This window comes from Coregonus lavaretus (genome assembly GCF_964263955.1).
Source record: "Coregonus lavaretus genome assembly, contig: HAP1_SCAFFOLD_204, whole genome shotgun sequence".
NCBI classification, from domain to species: Eukaryota; Metazoa; Chordata; class Actinopteri; order Salmoniformes; family Salmonidae; genus Coregonus; species Coregonus lavaretus.
The window spans coordinates 477,514-501,750 of NW_028163741.1; the positions used below are offsets into that span (position 1 = coordinate 477,514).

Genomic DNA, 24,237 nt, shown 5'->3' on the forward strand with positions numbered 1-24,237 from the left:
GCTACATAGTGGACTACTGACCCGGGCCCATAGCTACATAGTGGACTACTGACCAGGACCCATAGCTACATAGTGGACTACTGACCCGGGCCCATAGCTACATAGTGGACTACTGACCAGGGCCCATAGCTACATAGTGGACTACTGACCAGGGCCCATAGCTACATAGTGGACTACTGACCAGGGCCCATAGCTACATAGTGGACTACTGACCAGGGCCCATTGCTACATAGTGGACTACTGACCAGGGCCCATTGCTACATAGTGGACTACTGACCAGGACCCATTACTACATAGTGAACTACTGACCAGGGCCCATAGCTACATAGTGGACTACTGACCCGGGCCCATTGCTACATAGTGGACTACTGACCAGGGCCCATTGCTACATAGTGAACTACTGACCAGGGCCCATTGCTACATAGTGGACTACTGACCAGGGCCCATAGCTACATAGTGGACTACTGACCCGGGCCCATAGCTACATAGTGGACTACTGACCAGGGCCCATAGCTACACAGTGGACTACTGACCAGGGCCCATTGCTACATAGTGGACTAAAGTACGGCACTATATAGGGAATAGGTGTGTGTGTGTGTGTGTGTGTGTGTGTGTGTGTGTGTGTGTGTGTGTGTGTGGAGCAGAGGACAGCAGTGATTAGTAATATAAGTCAGTTTTATCTAAGTCAGGTTTATCTCAAGTAATTCATGTCCTAACATGGTTCACACCGTAGGGTGTGAGTCATCTTCAAAGCATGAGACAGCTTCTTGGTATGACTTGACCTGGGTCCAGGACTGGTTACACCCACGCTTCCACTCTCTGGGCGGACACTCTAACCCCAAGGACACTGAGTTGGTCTTAATTCACTTAGAACTTACAAGACTGTAATGCTCACTGCAGGGCTAATATTCTGGTTACTGACTGTGTCCATCAGACTGTAATACTGACAGCAGGGCTAATATTCTGGTTACTGACTGTGTCTGTCAGACTGTAATGCTCACCGCAGGGTTAATATTCTGGTTACTGACTGTGTCCATCAGACTGTAATACTCACTGCAGGGCTAATATTCTGGTTACTGACTGTATCTGTCCGACTGTAATACTGACAGCAGGGCTAATATTCTGGTTACTGACTGTATCTGTCAGACTGTAATACTCACTGCAGGGCTAATATTCTGGTTACTTACTGTATCCATCAGACTGTAATACTCACCACAGGGCTAATATTCTGGTTACTGACTGTATCCATCAGACTGTAATACTCACTGCAGGGCTAATATTCTGGTTACTGACTGTATCTGTCAGACTGTAATGCTCACCGCAGGGTTAATATTCTGGTTACTGAATGTATCTGTCAGACTGTAATACTCACTGCAGGGCTAATATTCTGGTTACTGACTGTATCCATCAGACTGTAATGCTCACCACAGGGCTAATATTCTGGTTACTGACTGTATCTGTCAGACTGTAATACTCACTGCAGGGCTAATATTCTGGTTACTTACTGTATCTGTCAGAATGTAATACTCACTGCAGGGCTAATATTCTGGTTACTGACTGTATCTGTCAGACTGTAATGCTCAACACAGGGTTAATATTCTGGTTACTGACTGTATCTGTCAGACTGTAATGCTCACCACAGGGTTAATATTCTGGTTACTGACTGTATCTGTCAGACTGTAATACTCACCGCAGGACTAATATTCTGGTTACTGACTGTATCTGTCAGACTGTAATACTCACCGCAGGGTTAATATTCTTGTTACTGACTGTATCTGTCAGACTGTAATACTCACCGCAGGGTTAATATTCTGGTTACTGACTGTATCTGTCAGACTGTAATACTCACCGCAGGGTTAATATTCTGGTTACTGACTGTATCTGTCAGACTGTAATGCTCACCGCAGGGTTAATATTCTGGTTACTGACTGTATCTGTCAGACTGTAATACTCACCGCAGGGCTAATATTCTGGTTACTGACTGTATCTGTCAGACTGTAATACTCACCGCAGGGCTAATATTCTGGTTACTGACTGTATCTGTCAGACTGTAATGCTCACCGCAGGACTAATATTCTGGTTACTGACTGTATCTGTCAGACTGTAATGCTCACCGCAGGACTAATATTCTGGTTACTGACTGTATCTGTCAGACTGTAATGCTCACTGCAGGGCTAATATTCTGGTTACTGACTGTATCTGTCAGACTGTAATGCTCACCGCAGGACTAATATTCTGGTTACTGACTGTATCTGTCAGACTGTAATACTCACCGCAGGGCTAATATTCTGGTTACTGACTGTATCTGTCAGACTGTAATACTCACCGCAGGGTTAATATTCTGGTTACTGACTGTATCTGTCAGACTGTAATACTCACTGCAGGGCTAATATTCTGGTTACTGACTGTATCTGTCAGACTGTAATGCTCACTGCCGGGCTAATATTCTGGTTACTGACTGTATCTGTCAGACTGTAATACTCACCGCAGGGCTAATATTCTGGTTACTGACTGTATCTGTCAGACTGTAATACTCACTGCAGGGCTAATATTCTGGTTACTGACTGTATCCATCAGACTGTAATACTGACAGCAGGGCTAATATTCTGGTTACTGACTGTATCTGTCAGACTGTAATACTCACCGCAGGGCTAATATTCTGGTTACTGACTGTATATGTCAGACTGTAATACTCACCGCAGGGCTAATATTCTGGTTACTGACTGTATCTGTCAGACTGTAATGCTCACCGCAGGACTAATATTCTGGTTACTGACTGTATCTGTCAGACTGTAATGCTCACCGCAGGACTAATATTCTGGTTACTGACTGTATCTGTCAGACTGTAATGCTCACTGCAGGGCTAATATTCTGGTTACTGACTGTATCTGTCAGACTGTAATGCTCACCGCAGGACTAATATTCTGGTTACTGACTGTATCTGTCAGACTGTAATGCTCACCGCAGGACTAATATTCCGGTTACTGACTGTATCTGTCAGACTGTAATGCTCACCGCAGGGTTAATATTCTGGTTACTGACTGTATCCATCAGACTGTAATACTCACCGCAGGACTAATATTCTGGTTACTGACTGTATCTGTCAGACTGTAATGTTCACCGCAGGGTTAATATTCTGGTTACTGACTGTATCCATCAGACTGTAATGCTCACCGCAGGGTTAATATTCTGGTTACTGACTGTATCTGTCAGACTGTAATGCTCACTGCAGGGCTAATATTCTGGTTACTGACTGTATCTGTCAGACTGTAATACCCACCGCAGGGCTAATATTCTGGTTACTGACTGTATCTGTCAGACTGTAATACTCACCGCAGGGCTAATATTCTGGTTACTGACTGTATCTGTCAGACTGTAATGCTCACTGCAGGGCTAATAATCTGGTTACTGACTGTATCTGTCAGACTGTAATGCTCACTGCAGGGCTAATATTCTGGTTACTGACTGTATCTGTCAGACTGTAATGCTCACTGCAGTGCTAATATTCTGGTTACTAACTGTATCCATCAGACTGTAATACTGACAGCAGGGCTAATATTCTGGTTACTGACTGTATCTGTCAGACTGTAATACTCACCGCAGGGCTAATATTCTGGTTACTGACTGTATCTGTCAGACTGTAATACTCACCGCAGGGCTAATATTCTGGTTACTGACTGTATCTGTCAGACTGTAATGCTCACCGCAGGACTAATATTCTGGTTACTGACTGTATCTGTCAGACTGTAATGCTCACCGCAGGACTAATATTCTGGTTACTGACTGTATCTGTCAGACTGTAATGCTCACCGCAGGACTAATATTCTGGTTACTGACTGTATCTGTCAGACTGTAATGCTCACTGCAGGGCTAATATTCTGGTTACTGACTGTATCTGTCAGACTGTAATGCTCACCGCAGGACTAATATTCTGGTTACTGACTGTATCTGTCAGACTGTAATACTCACCGCAGGGCTAATATTCTGGTTACTGACTGTATCGGTCAGACTGTAATGCTCACTGCAGGGTTAATATTCTGGTTACTGACTGTATCCATCAGACTGTAATGCTCACCGCAGGGTTAATATTCTGGTTACTGACTGTATCTGTCAGACTGTAATGCTCACTGCCGGGCTAATATTCTGGTTTCTGACTGTATCTGTCAGACTGTAATACTCACCGCAGGGCTAATATTCTGGTTACTGACTGTATCTGTCAGACTGTAATGCTCACCGCAGGACTAATATTCCGGTTACTGACTGTATCTGTCAGACTGTAATGCTCACCGCAGGGTTAATATTCTGGTTACTGACTGTATCCATCAGACTGTAATGCTCACCGCAGGGTTAATATTCTGGTTACTGACTGTATCTGTCAGACTGTAATGCTCACTGCAGGGCTAATATTCTGGTTACTGACTGTATCTGTCAGACTGTAATGCTCACTGCAGGGCTAATATTCTGGTTACTGACTGTATCTGTCAGACTGTAATGCTCACCGCAGGGTTAATATTCTGGTTACTGACTGTATCCATCAGACTGTAATACTCACCGCAGGACTAATATTCTGGTTACTGACTGTATCTGTCAGACTGTAATGCTCACCGCAGGGTTAATATTCTGGTTACTGACTGTATCCATCAGACTGTAATGCTCACCGCAGGGTTAATATTCTGGTTACTGACTGTATCTGTCAGACTGTAATGCTCACTGCAGGGCTAATATTCTGGTTACTGACTGTATCTGTCAGACTGTAATGCTCACTGCAGGGCTAATATTCTGGTTACTGACTGTATCTGTCAGACGGTAATTCTCACCACAGGGCTAAATTCTGGTTACTGACTGTATCTGTCAGACTGTAATGCTCACCGCAGGACTAATATTCCGGTTACTGACTGTATCTGTCAGACTGTAATGCTCACCTCAGGGTTAATATTCTGGTTACTGACTGTATCCATCAGACTGTAATACTCACCGCAGAACTAATATTCTGGTTACTGACTGTATCTGTCAGACTGTAATGCTCACCACAGGGTTAATATTCTGGTTACTGACTGTATCCATCAGACTGTAATGCTCACCGCAGGGTTAATATTCTGGTTACTGACTGTATCTGTCAGACTGTAATGCTCACTGCAGGGCTAATATTCTGGTTACTGACTGTATCTGTCAGACTGTAATGCTCACTGCAGGGCTAATATTCTGGTTACTGACTGCATCTGTCAGACGGTAATTCTCACCACAGGGCTAATATTCTGGTTACTGACTGTATCTGTCAGAATGTAATACTCACCGCAGGGTTAATATTCTGGTTACTGACTGTATCTGTCAGACTGTAATACTCACTGCCGGGCTAATATTCTGGTTACTGACTGTATCTGTCAGACTGTAATGCTCACTGCAGGGCTAATATTCTGGTTACTGACTGTATCTGTCAGACTGTAATGCTCACTGCATGGCTAATATTCTGGTTACTGACTGTATCTGTCAGACGGTAATTCTCACCACAGGGCTAATATTCTGGTTACTGACTGTATCTGTCAGAATGTAATACTCACCGCAGGGTTAATATTCTGGTTACTGACTGTATCTGTCAGACTGTAATACTCACTGCCGGGCTAATATTCTGGTTACTGACTGTATCTGTCAGACTGTAATGCTCACTGCAGGGCTAATATTCTGGTTACTGACTGTATCCATCAGACTGTAATACTGACAGCAGGGCTAATATTCTGGTTACTGACTGTATCTGTCAGACTGTAATACTCACCGCAGGGCTAATATTCTGGTTACTGACTGTATCTGTCAAACTGTAATACTCACCGCAGGGCTAATATTCTGGTTACTGACTGTATCTGTCAGACTGTAATGCTCACCGCAGGACTAATATTCTGGTTACTGACTGTATCTGTCAGACTGTAATGCTCACCGCAGGACTAATATTCTGGTTACTGACTGTATCTGTCAGACTGTAATGCTCACCGCAGGACTAATATTCTGGTTACTGACTGTATCTGTCAAACTGTAATGCTCACTGCAGGGCTAATATTCTGGTTACTGACTGTATCTGTCAGACTGTAATGCTCACCGCAGGACTAATATTCTGGTTACTGACTGTATCTGTCAAACTGTAATGCTCACTGCAGGGCTAATATTCTGGTTACTGACTGTATCTGTCAGACTGTAATGCTCACTGCAGGGCTAATATTCTGGTTACTGACTGTATCTGTCAGACGGTAATTCTCACCACAGGGCTAATATTCTGGTTACTGACTGTATCTTTCAGACTGTAATACTCACCGCAGGGTTAATATTCTGGTTACTGACTGTATCTGTCAGACTGTAATACTCACTGCCGGGCTAATATTCTGGTTACTGACTGTATCTGTCAGACTGTAATGCTCACCGCAGGACTAATATTCTGGTTACTGACTGTATCTGTCAGACTGTAATGCTCACCGCAGGACTAATATTCTGGTTACTGACTGTATCTGTCAAACTGTAATGCTCACTGCAGGGCTAATATTCTGGTTACTGACTGTATCTGTCAGACTGTAATGCTCACCGCAGGACTAATATTCTGGTTACTGACTGTATCTGTCAAACTGTAATGCTCACTGCAGGGCTAATATTCTGGTTACTGACTGTATCTGTCAGACTGTAATGCTCACTGCAGGGCTAATATTCTGGTTACTGACTGTATCTGTCAGACGGTAATTCTCACCACAGGGCTAATATTCTGGTTACTGACTGTATCTGTCAGACTGTAATACTCACCGCAGGGTTAATATTCTGGTTACTGACTGTATCTGTCAGACTGTAATACTCACTGCCGGGCTAATATTCTGGTTACTGACTGTATCTGTCAGACTGTAATGCTCACTGCAGGGCTAATATTCTGGTTACTGACTGTATCTGTCAGACTGTAATACTCACTGCAGGGCTAATATTCTGGTTACTGACTGTATCTGTCAGACTGTAATTCTCACCACAATGCTAATATTCTGGTTACTGACTGTATCTGTCAGACTGTAATACTCACTGCCGGGCTAATATTCTGGTTACTGACTGTATCCATCAGACTGTAATACTCACTGCAGGGCTAATATTCTGGTTACTTACTGTATCTGTCAGACTGTAATACTCACTGCAGGGCTAATATTCTGGTTACTGACTGTATCTGTCAGACTGTAATACTCACTGCAGGGCTAATATTCTGGTTACTGACTGTATCCATCAGACTGTAATACTGACAGCAGGGCTAATATTCTGGTTACTGACTGTATCCATCAGACTGTAATACTCACCACAGGGCTAATATTCTGGTTACTGACTGTATCTGTCAGACTGTAATACTCACTGCAGGACTAATATTCTGGTTACTCACTGTGTCTGTCAGACTGTAATACTCACTGCAGGGCTAATATTCTGGTTACTGACTGTATCTTTCAGACTGTAATACTCACTGCAGGACTAATATTCTGGTTACTGACTGTATCTGTCAGACTGTACTGCTCACTGCAGGGCTAATATTCTGGTTACTGACTGTATCTGTCAGACTGTAATACTCACTGCAGGACTAATATTCTGGTTACTGACTGTATCTGTCAGACTGTAATGCTCACCGCAGGACTAATATTCCGGTTACTGACTGTATCTGTCAGACTGTAATGCTCACCGCAGGGTTAATATTCTGGTTACTGACTGTATCCATCAGACTGTAATACTCACCGCAGGACTAATATTCTGGTTACTGACTGTATCTGTCAGACTGTAATGCTCACTGCAGGGCTAATATTCTGGTTACTGACTGTATCTGTCAGACTGTAATACTCACCGCAGGGCTAATATTCTGGTTACTGACTGTATCTGTCAGACTGTAATACTCACCGCAGGGCTAATATTCTGGTTACTGACTGTATCTGTCAGACTGTAATGCTCACTGCAGGGCTAATAATCTGGTTACTGACTGTATCTGTCAGACTGTAATGCTCACTGCAGGGCTAATATTCTGGTTACTGACTGTATCTGTCAGACTGTAATGCTCACTGCAGTGCTAATATTCTGGTTACTAACTGTATCCATCAGACTGTAATACTGACAGCAGGGCTAATATACTGGTTACTGACTGTATCTGTCAGACTGTAATACTCACCGCAGGGCTTATATTCTGGTTACTGACTGTATCTGTCAGACTGTAATACTCACCGCAGGGCTAATATTCTGGTTACTGACTGTATCTGTCAGACTGTAATGCTCACCGCAGGACTAATATTCTGGTTACTGACTGTATCTGTCAGACTGTAATGCTCACCGCAGGGTTAATATTCTGGTTACTGACTGTATCTGTCAGACTGTAATGCTCACTGCAGGGCTAATATTCTGGTTACTGACTGTATCTGTCAGACTGTAATGCTCACTGCAGGGCTAATATTCTGGTTACTGACTGTATCTGTCAGACTGTAATGCTCACCGCAGGACTAATATTCTGGTTACTGACTGTATCTGTCAGACTGTAATGCTCACCGCAGGACTAATATTCTGGTTACTGACTGTATCTGTCAGACTGTAATGCTCACTGCAGGGCTAATATTCTGGTTACTGACTGTATCTGTCAGACTGTAATGCTCACCGCAGGACTAATATTCTGGTTACTGACTGTATCTGTCAGACTGTAATACTCACCGCAGGGCTAATATTCTGGTTACTGACTGTATCGGTCAGACTGTAATGCTCACCGCAGGGTTAATATTCTGGTTACTGACTGTATCCATCAGACTGTAATGCTCACCGCAGGGTTAATATTCTGGTTACTGACTGTATCTGTCAGACTGTAATGCTCACTGCCGGGCTAATATTCTGGTTACTGACTGTATCTGTCAGACTGTAATACTCACCGCAGGGCTAATATTCTGGTTGCTGACCCTATCTGTCAGACTGTAATGCTCACCGCAGGACTAATATTCCGGTTACTGACTGTATCTGTCAGACTGTAATGCTCACCGCAGGGTTAATATATTGTGGTTACTGACTGTATCCATCAGACTGTAATACTCACCGCAGGACTAATATTCTGGTTACTGACTGTATCTGTCAGACTGTAATGCTCACCGCAGGGTTAATATTCTGGTTACTGACTGTATCCATCAGACTGTAATGCTCACCGCAGGGTTAATATTCTGGTTACTGACTGTATCTGTCAGACTGTAATGCTCACTGCAGGGCTAATATTCTGGTTACTGACTGTATCTGTCAGACTGTAATGCTCACTGCAGGGCTAATATTCTGGTTACTGACTGTATCTGTCAGACGGTAATTCTCACCACAGGGCTAATATTCTGGTTACTGACTGTATCTGTCAGTCTGTAATGCTCACTGCAGGACTAATATTCCGGTTACTGACTGTATCTGTCAGACTGTAATGCTCACCGCAGGGTTAATATTCTGGTTACTGACTGTATCCATCAGACTGTAATACTCACCGCAGAACTAATATTCTGGTTACTGACTGTATCTGTCAGACTGTAATGCTCACCGCAGGGTTAATATTCTGGTTACTGACTGTATCCATCAGACTGTAATGCTCACCGCAGGGTTAATATTCTGGTTACTGACTGTATCTGTCAGACTGTAATGCTCACTGCAGGGCTAATATTCTGGTTACTGACTGTATCTGTCAGACTGTAATGCTCACTGCAGGGCTAATATTCTGGTTGCTGACTGTATCTGTCAGACGGTAATTCTCACCACAAGGGCTAATATTCTGGTTACTGACTGTATCTGTCAGACTGTAATAATCACCGCAGGGTTAATATTCTGGTTACTGACTGTATCTGTCAGACTGTAATACTCACTGCCGGGCTAATATTCTGGTTACTGACTGTATCTGTCAGACTGTAATGCTCACTGCAGGGCTAATATTCTGGTTACTGACTGTATCCATCAGACTGTAATACTGACAGCAGGGCTAATATTCTGGTTACTGACTGTATCTGTCAGACTGTAATACTCACCGCAGGGCTAATATTCTGGTTACTGACTGTATCTGTCAGACTGTAATACTCACCCCAGGGCTAATATTCTGGTTACTGACTGTATCTGTCAGACTGTAATGCTCACCGCAGGACTAATATTCTGGTTACTGACTGTATCTGTCAGACTGTAATGCTCACCGCAGGACTAATATTCTGGTTACTGACTGTATCTGTCAGACTGTAATGCTCACCGCAGGACTAATATTCTGGTTACTGACTGTATCTGTCAGACTGTAATGCTCACTGCAGGGCTAATATTCTGGTTACTGACTGTATCTGTCAGACTGTAATGCTCACCGCAGGACTAATATTCTGGTTACTGACTGTATCTGTCAGACTGTAATACTCACCGCAGGGCTAATATTCTGGTTACTGACTGTATCGGTCAGACTGTAATGCTCACCGCAGGGTTAATATTCTGGTTACTGACTGTATCCATCAGACTGTAATGCTCACCGCAGGGTTAATATTCTGGTTACTGACTGTATCTGTCAGACTGTAATGCTCACTAACGGGCTAATATTCTGGTTACTGACTGTATCTGTCAGACTGTAATACTCACCGCAGGGCTAATTTTCTGGTTACTGACTGTATCTGTCAGACTGTAATGCTCACCGCAGGACTAATATTCCGGTTACTGACTGTATCTGTCAGACTGTAATGCTCACCGCAGGGTTAATATTCTGGTTACTGACTGTATCCATCAGACTGTAATACTCACCGCAGGACTAATATTCTGGTTACTGACTGTATCTGTCAGACTGTAATGCTCACCGCAGGGTTAATATTCTGGTTACTGACTGTATCCATCAGACTGTAATGCTCACCGCAGGGTTAATATTCTGGTTACTGACTGTATCTGTCAGACTGTAATGCTCACTGCAGGGCTAATATTCTGGTTACTGACTGTATCTGTCAGACGGTAATTCTCACCACAGGGCTAATATTCTGGTTACTGACTGTATCTGTCAGACTGTAATGCTCACCGCAGGACTAATATTCCGGTTACTGACTGTATCTGTCAGACTGTAATGCTCACCGCAGGGTTAATATTCTGGTTACTGACTGTATCCATCAGACTGTAATACTCACCGCAGGACTAATATTCTGGTTACTGACTGTATCTGTCAGACTGTAATGCTCACCGCAGGGTTAATATTCTGGTTACTGACTGTATCCATCAGACTGTAATGCTCACCGCAGGGTTAATATTCTGGTTACTGACTGTATCTGTCAGACTGTAATGCTCACTGCAGGGCTAATATTCTGGTTACTGACTGTATCTGTCAGACTGTAATGCTCACTGCAGGGCTAATATTCTGGTTACTGACTGTATCTGTCAGACGGTAATTCTCACCACAGGGCTAATATTCTGGTTACTGACTGTATCTGTCAGACTGTAATACTCACCGCAGGGCTAATATTCTGGTTACTGACTGTATCTGTCAGACTGTAATGCTCACCGCAGGACTAATATTCCGGTTACTGACTGTATCTGTCAGACTGTAATGCTCACCGCAGGGTTAATATTCTGGTTACTGACTGTATCCATCAGACTGTAATACTCACCGCAGGACTAATATTCTGGTTACTGACTGTATCCATCAGACTGTAATGCTCACCGCAGGGTTGATATTCTGGTTACTGACTGTATCTGTCAGACTGTAATGCTCACTGCAGGGCTAATATTCTGGTTACTGACTGTATCTGTCAGACTGTAATGCTCACTGCAGGGCTAAAATTCTGGTTACTGACTGTATCTGTCAGACGGTAATTCTCACCACAGGGCTAATATTCTGGTTACTGACTGTATCTGTCAGACTGTAATGCTCACCGCAGGACTAATATTCCGGTTACTGACTGTATCTGTCAGACTGTAATGCTCACCACAGGGTTAATATTCTGGTTACTGACTGTATCCATCAGACTGTAATACTCACCGCAGGACTAATATTCTGGTTACTGACTGTATCTGTCAGACTGTAATGCTCACCGCAGGGTTAATATTCTGGTTACTGACTGTATCCATCAGACTGTAATGCTCACCGCAGGGTTAATATTCTGGTTACTGACTGTATCTGTCAGACTGTAATGCTCACTGCAGGGCTAATATTCTGGTTACTGACTGTATCTGTCAGACTGTAATGCTCACTGCAGGGCTAATATTCTGGTTACTGACTGTATCTGTCATACGGTAATTCTCACCACAGGGCTAATATTCTGGTTACTGACTGTATCTGTCAGACTGTAATACTCACCGCAGGGTTAATATTCTGGTTACTGACTGTATCTGTCAGACTGTAATACTCACTGCCGGGCTAATATTCTGGTTACTGACTGTATCTGTCAGACTGTAATGCTCACTGCAGGGCTAATATTCTGGTTACTGACTGTATCTGTCAGACTGTAATACTCACTGCAGGGCTAATATTCTGGTTACTGACTGTATCTGTCAGACTGTAATGCTCACCACAGGACTAATATTCCGGTTACTGACTGTATCTGTCAGACTGTAATGCTCACCGCAGGGTTAATATTCTGGTTACTGACTGTATCCATCAGACTGTAATACTCACCGCAGGACTAATATTCTGGTTACTGACTGTATCCATCAGACTGTAATGCTCACCGCAGGGTTAATATTCTGGTTACTGACTGTATCTGTCAGACTGTAATGCTCACTGCAGGGCTAATATTCTGGTTACTGACTGTATCTGTCAGACTGTAATGCTCACTGCAGGGCTAATATTCTGGTTACTGACTGTATCTGTCAGACGGTAATTCTCACCACAGGGCTAATATTCTGGTTACTGACTGTATCTGTCAGACTGTAATACTCACCGCAGGGCTAATATTCTGGTTACTGACTGTATCTGTCAGACTGTAATACTCACCGCAGGGTTAATATTCTGGTTACTGACTGTATCTGTCAGACTGTAATACTCACTGCAGGGCTAATATTCTGGTTACTGACTGTATCTGTCAGACTGTAATGCTCACTGCCGGGCTAATATTCTGGTTACTGACTGTATCTGTCAGACTGTAATACTCACCGCAGGGCTAATATTCTGGTTACTGACTGTATCTGTCAGACTGTAATACTGACAGCAGGGCTAATATTCTGGTTACTGACTGTATCTGTCAGACTGTAATACTCACCGCAGGGCTAATATTCTGGTTACTGACTGTATCTGTCAGACTGTAATACTCACCGCAGGGCTAATATTCTGGTTACTGACTGTATCTGTCAGACTGTAATGCTCACCGCAGGACTAATATTCTTGTTACTGACTGTATCTGTCAGACTGTAATGCTCACCGCAGGACTAATATTCTGGTTACTGACTGTATCTGTCAGACTGTAATGTTCACCGCAGGACTAATATTCTGGTTACTGACTGTATCTGTCAGACTGTAATGCTCACCGCAGGACTAATATTCTGGTTACTGACTGTATCTGTCAGACTGTAATGCTCACTGCAGGGCTAATATTCTGGTTACTGACTGTATCTGTCAGACTGTAATGCTCACCGCAGGACTAATATTCTGGTTACTGACTGTATCTGTCAGACTGTAATACTCACCGCAGGGCTAATATTCTGGTTACTGACTGTATCGGTCAGACTGTAATGCTCACCGCAGGGTTAATATTCTGGTTACTGACTGTATCCATCAGACTGTAATGCTCACCGCAGGGTTAATATTCTGGTTACTGACTGTATCTGTCAGACTGTAATGCTCACTGCCGGGCTAATATTCTGGTTACTGACTGTATCTGTCAGACTGTAATACTCACCGCAGGGCTAATATTCTGGTTACTGACTGTATCTGTCAGACTGTAATGCTCACCGCAGGACTAATATTCCGGTTACTGACTGTATCTGTCAGACTGTAATGCTCACCGCAGGGTTAATATTCTGGTTACTGACTGTATCCATCAGACTGTAATACTCACCGCAGGACTAATAATCTGGTTACTGACTGTATCTGTCAGACTGTAATGCTCACCGCAGGGTTAATATTCTGGTTACTGACTGTATCCATCAGACTGTAATGCTCACCGCAGGGTTAATATTCTGGTTACTGACTGTATCTGTCAGACTGTAATGCTCACTGCAGGGCTAATATTCTGGTTACTGACTGTATCTGTCAGACTGTAATACTCACCGCAGGGCTAATATTCTGGTTACTAACTGTATCTGTCAGACTGTAATACTCACCGCAGGGCTAATATTCTGGTTACTGACTGTATCTGTCAGACTGTAATGCTCACTGCAGGGCTAATATTCTGGTTACTGACTGTATCTGTCAGACTGTAATGCTCACTGCAGGGCTAATATTTTGGTTACTGACTGTATCTGTCAGACTGTAATGCTCACTGCAGTGCTAATATTCTGGTTACTGACTGTATCCATCAGACTGTAATACTGACAGCAGGGCTAATATTCTGGTTACTGACTGTATCTGTCGGACTGTAATACTCACCGCAGGGCTAATATTCTGGTTACTGACTGTATCTGTCAGACGGTAATTCTCACCACAGGGCTAATATTCTGGTTACTGACTGTATCTGTCAGACTGTAATGCTCACCGCAGGACTAATATTCCGGTTACTGACTGTATCTGTCAGACTGTAATGCTCACCGCAGGGTTAATATTCTGGTTACTGACTGTATCCATCAGACTGTAATACTCACCGCAGGACTAATATTCTGGTTACTGACTGTATCTGTCAGACTGTAATGCTCACCGCAGGGTTAATATTCTGGTTACTGACTGTATCCATCAGACTGTAATGCTCACCGCAGGGTTAATATTCTGGTTACTGACTGTATCTGTCAGACTGTAATGCTCACTGCAGGGCTAATATTCTGGTTACTGACTGTATCTGTCAGACGGTAATTCTCACCACAGGGCTAATATTCTGGTTACTGACTGTATCTGTCAGACTGTAATACTCACCGCAGGGTTAATATTCTGGTTACTGACTGTATCTGTCAGACTGTAATACTCACTGCCGGGCTAATATTCTGGTTACTGACTGTATCTGTCAGACTGTAATGCTCACTGCAGGGCTAATATTCTGGTTACTGACTGTATCCATCAGACTGTAATACTGACAGCAGGGCTAATATTCTGGTTACTGACTGTATCTGTCAGACTGTAATACTCACCGCAGGGCTAATATTCTGGTTACTGACTGTATCTGTCAGACTGTAATACTCACTGCAGGGCTAATATTCTGGTTACTGACTGTATCTGTCAGACTGTAATGCTCACTGCAGGACTAATATTCTGGTTACTGACTGTATCTGTCAGACTGTAATGCTCACCGCAGGACTAATATTCTGGTTACTGACTGTATCTGTCAGACTGTAATGCTCACCGCAGGACTAATATTCTGGTTACTGACTGTATCTGTCAGACTGTAATGCTCACTGCAGGGCTAATATTCTGGTTACTGACTGTATCTGTCAGACTGTAATGCTCACCGCAGGACTAATATTCTGGTTGCTGACTGTATCTGTCAGACTGTAATACTCACCGCAGGGCTAATATTCTGGTTACTGACTGTATCGGTCAGACTGTAATGCTCACCGCAGGGTTAATATTCTGGTTACTGACTGTATCCATCAGACTGTAATGCTCACCGCAGGGTTAATATTCTGGTTACTGACTGTATCTGTCAGACTGTAATGCTCACTGCCGGGCTAATATTCTGGTTACTGACTGTATCTGTCAGACTGTAATACTCACCGCAGGGCTAATATTCTGGTTACTGACTGTATCTGTCAGACTGTAATGCTCACCGCAGGACTAATATTCCGGTTGCTGACTGTATCTGTCAGACTGTAATGCTCACCGCAGGGTTAATATTCTGGTTACTGACTGTTTCCATCAGACTGTAATACTCACCGCAGGACTAATATTCTGGTTACTGACTGTATCTGTCAGACTGTAATGCTCACCGCAGGGTTAATATTCTGGTTACTGACTGTATCCATCAGACTGTAATGCTCACCGCAGGGTTAATATTCTGGTTACTGACTGTATCTGTCAGACTGTAATGCTCACTGCAGGGCTAATATTCTGGTTACTGACTGTATCTGTCAGACTGTAATGCTCACTGCAGGGCTAATATTCTGGTTACTGACTGTATCTGTCAGACGGTAATTCTCACCACAGGGCTAATATTCTGGTTACTGACTGTATCTGTCAGACTGTAATGCTCACCGCAGGGTTAATATTCTGGTTACTGACTGTATCCATCAGACTGTAATACTCACCGCAGGACTAATATTCTGGTTACTGACTGTATCTGTCAGACTGTAATGCTCACCGCAGGGTTAATATTCTGGTTACTGACTGTATCCATCAGACTGTAATGCTCACCGCAGGGTTAATATTCTGGTTACTGACTGTATCTGTCAGACTGTAATGCTCACTGCAGGGCTAATATTCTGGTTACTGACTGTATCTGTCAGACTGTAATGCTCACTGCAGGGCTAATATTCTGGTTACTGACTGTATCTGTCAGACGGTAATTCTCACCACAGGGCTAATATTCTGGTTACTGACTGTATCTGTCAGACTGTAATACTCACCGCAGGGTTAATATTCTGGTTACTGACTGTATCTGTCAGACTGTAATACTCACTGCCGGGCTAATATTCTGGTTACTGACTGTATCTGTCAGACTGTAATGCTCACTGCAGGGCTAATATTCTGGTTACTGACTGTATCTGTCAGACTGTAATACTCACTGCAGGGCTAATATTCTGGTTACTGACTGTATCTGTCAGACTGTAATTCTCACCACAGGGCTAATATTCTGGTTACTGACGGTATCTGTCAGACTGTAATACTCACTGCCGGGCTAATATTCTGGTTACTGACTGTATCCATCAGACTGTAATACTCACTGCAGGGCTAATATTCTGATTACTTACTGTATCTGTCAGACTGTAATACTCACTGCAGGGCTAATATTCTGGTTACTGACTGTATCTGTCAGACTGTAATACTCACTGCAGGGCTAATATTCTGGTTACTGACTGTATCCATCAGACTGTAATACTGACAGCAGGGCTAATATTCTGGTTACTGACTGTATCCATCAGACTGTAATACTCACCACAGGGCTAATATTCTGGTTACTGACTGTATCTGTCAGACTGTAATACTCACTGCAGGACTAATATTCTGGTTACTGACTGTGTCTGTCAGACTGTAATACTCACTGCAGGGCTAATATTCTGGTTACTGACTGTATCTGTCAGACTGTAATACTCACTGCAGGACTAATATTCTGGTTACTGACTGTATCTGTCAGACTGTAATACTCACCGCAGGGCTAATATTCTGGTTACTGACTGTATCTGTCAGACTGTAATACTCACTGCAGGACTAATATTCTGGTTACTGACTGTATCTGTCAGACTTTAATACTCACTGCAGGGCTAATATTCTGGTTACTGACTGTATCCATCAGACTGTAATACTCACCACAGGGCTAATATTCTGGTTACTGACTGTATCTGTCAGACTGTAATGCTCACCGCAGGACTAATATTCTGGTTACTGACTGTATCTGTCAGACTTTAATACTCACTGCAGGGCTAATATTTTGGTTAGATCATTGTCAATCTGTCAGATCATTGTCAATCTGTTAGATCATTGTCAAATCATTCAACAGGACAGGAAGTAGCAAACACTTGCTTTGGGGGGAAATGTGCCCTGGTCCCAGGTCTGTTAGTGCTCCTCTACCAACTCTATTGCTGTCATTGTCATGCAAAACAATACATCATGTGTTGGCAAAAAAGCACAAATAGATCTGGGACCAAGGCTACAAAAAATCCTCTTGAAGTTTACATTCCATAGTGATTCCATTATGGTGATTTTTGTTTATACAGGACGTACCGCCCCCACCTACCGTCAACCAATCATGTCAACGCGGCGCTATACGGAGCTACAGTACACAGAGCCCTCCTTGTTACAACATGTGTGGGTCGCACGGCGATGCGGTGTGGAGCTTGATTTGGCCTCTGCAAGCCTCCGCATGCTACGCAATTGCGTCACACCCTCCGTACGGAGCCTCCGGACCAAGCAAAATGTTTTGCAACGGAAAACCAAAATGAACTAAACTTATTGTACAATTTCCGCATACTACCTCCCTGTTTCAGTCTGTTTACTTCCGTTTAACAACTACTGTAATGAACAGGACCCAGGGACTATCAGGTCATTTGGAACATATATTTTAAAATGCTGCTAAACTGGCAGGAAGTCCTGTCTTTGTTTTGATATTTTGGAGATTAATCCATGAAGAGATGAAGAGCTTCTTCTTTAGTGTGAGTAGATTAGCCTGTTTTCTGTCTGTCAATTACAGGAAGTAGACTTCACTATATCCCAAGCACCATGGGGAAATTATTCAGCCTCAAGAAGCATCTCATCCTGTCCTTCTGGAGAGACCAGAACACCAGCTCTTCTTCTCTGGAAAAACCAGACCACCAGCTCTTCTTCTCTGGAAAAAACAGACCACCAGCTCTTCTTCTCTGGAGAGACCAGAATACCAGCTCATCTTCTCTGGAAAAAACAGACCACCAGCTCTTCTTCTCTGGAGAGATTAGACCACCAGCTCATCTTCTCTAGAGAGACCAGACCACCAGCTTATCTTCTCTGGAGAGACCACCTCACTCTGCTCATCATCAAGCCTCTCTGGAGCAGACCTGTGTTCAAAATACTATTAGACATTTTTCAAATTTACTATGAGCATTTGCTTGAGTCTACCCAGAGTGGCAAATGAGCAGGGTTTGCAGTTTTGTGATTATTCTATTGGTTTCATTGGGCCAGGCAAGCGCAATCAAGCCTAGATGCAGTTTTTGAAATTATTTCAAACACTATTTGAACCCAGATCTACTCTGGAGCAGTATCAGAGGATATCTTTATCTATATATGATATTTTATTAGATATAAGGAGTAGACATGCATGTTCATTTCATCCAGTCCAGACCTCAGAAATCTCCCTGCTACCGTATGAGTCCAGGGAGATATGTGTGGAGAGATCCCTTCAAATCTCCCTGCTACCGTATGAGTCCAGGGAGATATGTGTGGAGAGATCCCTTCAAATCTCCCTGCTACCGTATGAATCCAGGGAGATATCTGTGGAGAGATCCCTTAAAGACCTGCCCCTGATGCATGTGCACCCGCTTACATATTTGTAGAAAATTCTAATGGAAAGGGTATGTGTCAACAAGCTGACATATCTAAGCCTTTATACACAGGCATGAACAAATCCACATACTTTCAGAAATGTATCATATTTGTAGTCATTACCTGATCATTTATTGATCCATATTTCTCCCAAAATGCATTATTTCAGTAGATATTCTTACATGATATGTAATATTCATCCTCATATGTCAGATCAAACTAAATCTGACTCATGATCAATGTCCAGCGTCCAAATTATTTTACCTGTTCAAGCACTGAAAATCATCATGCTTCTTTACATGAAGATGACGTATTTAAGCATACATATTGCACCATATTCAGTAATAGGCTACAAGGCAATGAAAAGCAAAAAAAATCGTCATATTTAATCCAAGTTGCTATTTCTGTTAAAAAATGCAGCATAGCTAATCCAGAGCTCCAATCACAACATGTTTTCTGGAAAGATGGAAATGTAGGCCAATCTTTGCTAAATATAAATTGTATTTATTTAACACGTTTTAAGACATTTAACACATTTAACATGTTTTAAAACGTTAGCTGTCACCTTGAGGCTTGATAGGGGGTAAAAATGTTGCGATGTATACAGTCAGTATTTGTCAACATGAAGAGAGAGGATGTCACATACACTACATGACCAACAGTATGTGGACACCTGCTCGTCCAACATCTCATTCCAAAATCATGGGCATTAATATGGAGTTGGTCCCCCCTTTGCTGCTATAACAGCCTCCACTCTTCTGGGAAGGCTTTCCACTAGATGTTGGAACATTGCTGCAGGGACTTGCTTCAATTCAGCCACAAGAGCATTAGTGAGGTCGTGCACTGATGTTGGGCGATTAGTCCTGGCTCGCAGTTGGCGTTCCAATTCATCCCAAAGGTGTTCGATGGGGTTGAGGTCAGGGCTCTGTGCAGGCCAGTCAAGTTCTTCCACACCGATCTCGACAAACCATTTCTGTATAGACATTGCTTTGTGCACGGGGGCATTGTCATGCTGAAACAGGAAATGGCCTTCCCTAAACTGTTGCCACAAAGTTGGAAGCACAGAATCGTCTAGAATGTAATTGTATGCTGTAGCTTTAAGATTTCCCTTCACTAGAACTAAGGGGCCTAGCCCAAATCATGAAAAACAGCCCCAGACCATTATTCCTCCTCCACCAAACTTTACAGTTGGCACTATGCATTCGGGCAGGTAGCGTTCTCCTGGCATCCGCTAAACCCAGATATGTCCGTCGGACTGCCAGATGGTGAAGCGTGATTCATCACTCCAGAGAACGTGTTTCCACTGCTCCAGAGTCCAATGGCAGTGAGCTTTACACCACTCCAGCCGACGCTTGGCATTGCGCATGGTGATCTAAGGCTTGTATGCGGATGCTCGGCCATGGAAACCCATTTTCATGAAGCTCCCAACGAATGTTGCTTCCAGAGGCGGTTAGGAACTTGGTAGTGAGTGTTGCAACTGAGGACAGATGATTTCTACACACTACGCGCTTCAGCACTCGGTGGTCCCGTTCTGTGAGCTTGTGTGGCCTACCACTTCCCTGCTGAGCCGTTGTTGCTCCTAGACGTTTCCACTTCAGGGGTGTCCACATACTTTTGTATATATAGTGTATCTCAGGATATTGAATGAGTATCCGGCCATAGGAAATGTCCACGTGTGATATTCAGAGTAATCACAATATCATATACACTGAGTGTACAAAACAACTTTCCATGACGTAGACTGACCAGGTGAAAGCTATGATCCCTTATTGATGTCACTTGTTAAATCCACTTCAATCAGTGTAGATGAAGGGGAGGAGACAGGTAAAATAAGGATTTTTAAGCCTTGAGACAATTGAGACATGGATTGTGTATGTGTGCCATTCAGAGGGTGAATGGGCAAGACAAAATATTGAAGTGCCTTTGAACAGGGTATGATAGTAGGTGCCAGGCACATCTGGGTTTTTCACGCTCAACAGTTTTCCCGTGTGTATCAAGAACGGTCCACCACCCAAAGGACATCCAGCCAACTTGACACAACTGTGGGAAGCGTTGGGAGTCAACATGGGCCAGCATCCCTGTGGAACGCTTTCGACACCTTTGTAGAGTCCATGACCCGACGAATTCAGGCTGTTCTTGGGAAGGTGTTCTTAATGTTTTGTACACTCAGTGTATATCTAAAAGACATCTGGATTGAGAATGTCAGGATGTGGTGCATATCCACACAACTCTAAATATGCATTGGACAATGTAAAAAATATGTCATGTAAAGATATCCCCTGATACTTTTCACCCAGTGGAGGGACCGACCAGACCAGCTAGGGGATGTGGGGTTATTAATAGTTTTTCTATCGATCTTCTATTGACCAAAACGAGGCCCCCCCCGGTCATCAAACCAATCACCGCATTAAAACACAGCAGCGACCTGGATGTCAAACCAATCACTAATAAACTTCTTGGTAATTAACTAGAGTTGATGTCCCCGCGGCAACCTAATTAGCATAATAATAAAAAATCCCCATCAAAATCTTTCAGTTCAAGCTATATACCGTATCCGCAGATGTCGCACTTCTGAGGTGAAAGGTGGCAGAGCTAGAGCGGTGTTTGTCAATGATCTCAAGGCAGCTGGGACCATAGTCACCAAGAAAACAATTGGTAACACACTACGCCGTGAAGGACTGAAATCCTGCAGCACCCGCAAGGTCCCCCTGCTCAAGAAAGCACATATACAGGGCCGTCTGAAGTTTGCCAATGAACATCTGAATGATTCAGAGGAGAACTGGGTGAAAGTGTTGTGGTCTAGATTGGTGTTTGTCAGACCATGAGACATCCCCAAAATCGGTCTTCTCAGGAAAACATCTGTAGCGTGACCCCTCTATGGAAAGATGAGACTCTCACGAACACAATGGTGTTGTCGGTTTGCTCTGGGATGCACACCAGCTTCACAAGACTAGTCTGAAGGTAGCCCGGTACCCGTTTAAAAAGTGAATGTAAGTATATATGGAGATACTGTAGTTTAGTGCCTAAAATAAGGGGTTAAATACAAAAAAAAAATATATAGATATATATATAGTTTCCTGATCTTTCTTATATATCTCAGACATAGGACACAAACTTCAGAAAAAAACGTATTTTAGATTTTTTAGGGGACTATCTGTTTATTGATGTATAAAGCTGTCATTCAATGCGTTTCTATGGGCTAATAGCAGTAAGGCCAAATTCAATGTTTCATCAAATAATGAATAAACAAATACAATGAGGGAAATAAGTATTTGACCCCCTCTCAATCAGAGAAAGATTTCTGGCTCCCAGGTGTCTTTTATACAGGTAACGAGCTGAGATTAAATTAATCATCAAGTTGCCTTACTTTTAACTCTTAAGTCCAACTGTAGTTGAAATGTTTTATTTCTTTTAGCTGTGACATAGGAAATAATATTCCCTCTCAAACTATTTAAATTAAATTAAACTAATTTGCTTCACAAATGATTGAAGGAGACACGTTGGGCAGTCATTATTCTCCATATAGAGATTCCATAGTTTCTTTAAAAAGGCAGTAAATTCAGGTGTGTTGAATAGCATATGGTTTAACCGCCACCTTCTGTTAGATGGGTCAATTACTATGCTGACCTGGGAATGGTCCGACAAACACATGATACCAATATCACAAGACTGTGTTTGGTTAGAAAGTAGTATATTCTAGAAAAATAGGTATTTATGTCTGGCGGAATAAAAAGTAAAGTCCTTCTCATGTGGATGCTTCCAGGCATCGTGCTGACAGAAATCACCACAAATATTATGTATACCTCAGGAGGCTGCTGAGGGGAGAACGGCTAATAATAATGGCCGGAACAGAACAACTGGAAACCATGTGTTTGATGTACACTTTGAAGTCGGAAGTTTACATACACTAAGGTTGGAGTCATAAAAACTCGTTTTTCAACCACTCCACACATTTCTTGTTAACAAACTATAGTTTTGGCAAGTCGGTTAGGACATCTACTTTGTGCATGACACAAGTCATTTTCCCAACAATTGTTTACAGACAGATTATTTCACTTAGAATTCACTGTATCACAATTCCAGTGGGTCAGAAGTTTATGGCTGAGCCGTTGTTGCTCCTAGACGTTTCCACTTCACAATAACAGCACTTAAAGTTGACCGGGGCAGCTTTAACAGTGCAAGAAATTTAACGAACTGACTTGTTGGAAAGGTGGCATCCTATGTCGATGCCACGTTGAAAGTCACTGAGCTCTTCAGTACGGGCCATTCTACTGCCAATGCTTGTCTATGGAGATTGCATGGCTGTGTGCTCGATTGTATACAACTGTCAGCAACGGGTGTGGCTGAAATACCCTTATCTACTAATTTGAAGGTATACTTATGGCCATATATATCCAAGTAGACCTCAAGAGTTTCAGCAGACTATTTTGTATGTCTCCTTAAAAACTCTTTATGTCTATTGTCCACTGTGTCCACTGTGTCCACTGTGTTCACTGTGTCCACTGTGTCTTTTCAGCTACAAACAGTGATCAAAATAAAATACATGCATGCCGTTTAATGGCTCTGATAGGTGAAAACTGAGGATGGATCAACAACATTGTAGTTAGTCCATAATACTAACCTAAATGACAGAGTGAAAAGAAGGAAGCCTGTACAGAATAACAAAATTCGTAAACATAAATCCTGTTTGCAACAAGGCAGTAAAGTAACACTGCAAACATTTTGGAAAAGCAATAAATTTTTTGTCCTGAATGCAAAGTGTTATGTTTGGGGCAAATCTAATACAACACATTACTGAGTACCACTCTGCATATTCTCAAGCATAGTGGTGGCTGCATCATGTTATGGGTATTTTTGTAATCGTTAAGGACTGGGGAGTTTTTCAGGATAAAAAAGAAAAGTAATGGAGCTAAGCACAGGCAAAATCCTAGAGGAAAACCTGGTTCAGTCTGATTTCCACCAACACTGGGAGACAAGTTGACCTTTCAGCAGGA

At 42.8% G+C, this 24,237-nt stretch overlaps 1 protein-coding gene across 1 annotated transcript in view; it reads left to right on the plus strand.

The window, feature by feature from the left end:
- The window catches only part of LOC311117814 (glutamate receptor ionotropic, NMDA 3A-like), a gene marked incomplete at both ends in the record, with an annotated part of 85,647 nt that overhangs the window by 11,660 nt on the left and 49,750 nt on the right, over positions 1-24,237 (plus strand). The window lies entirely within an intron of this gene.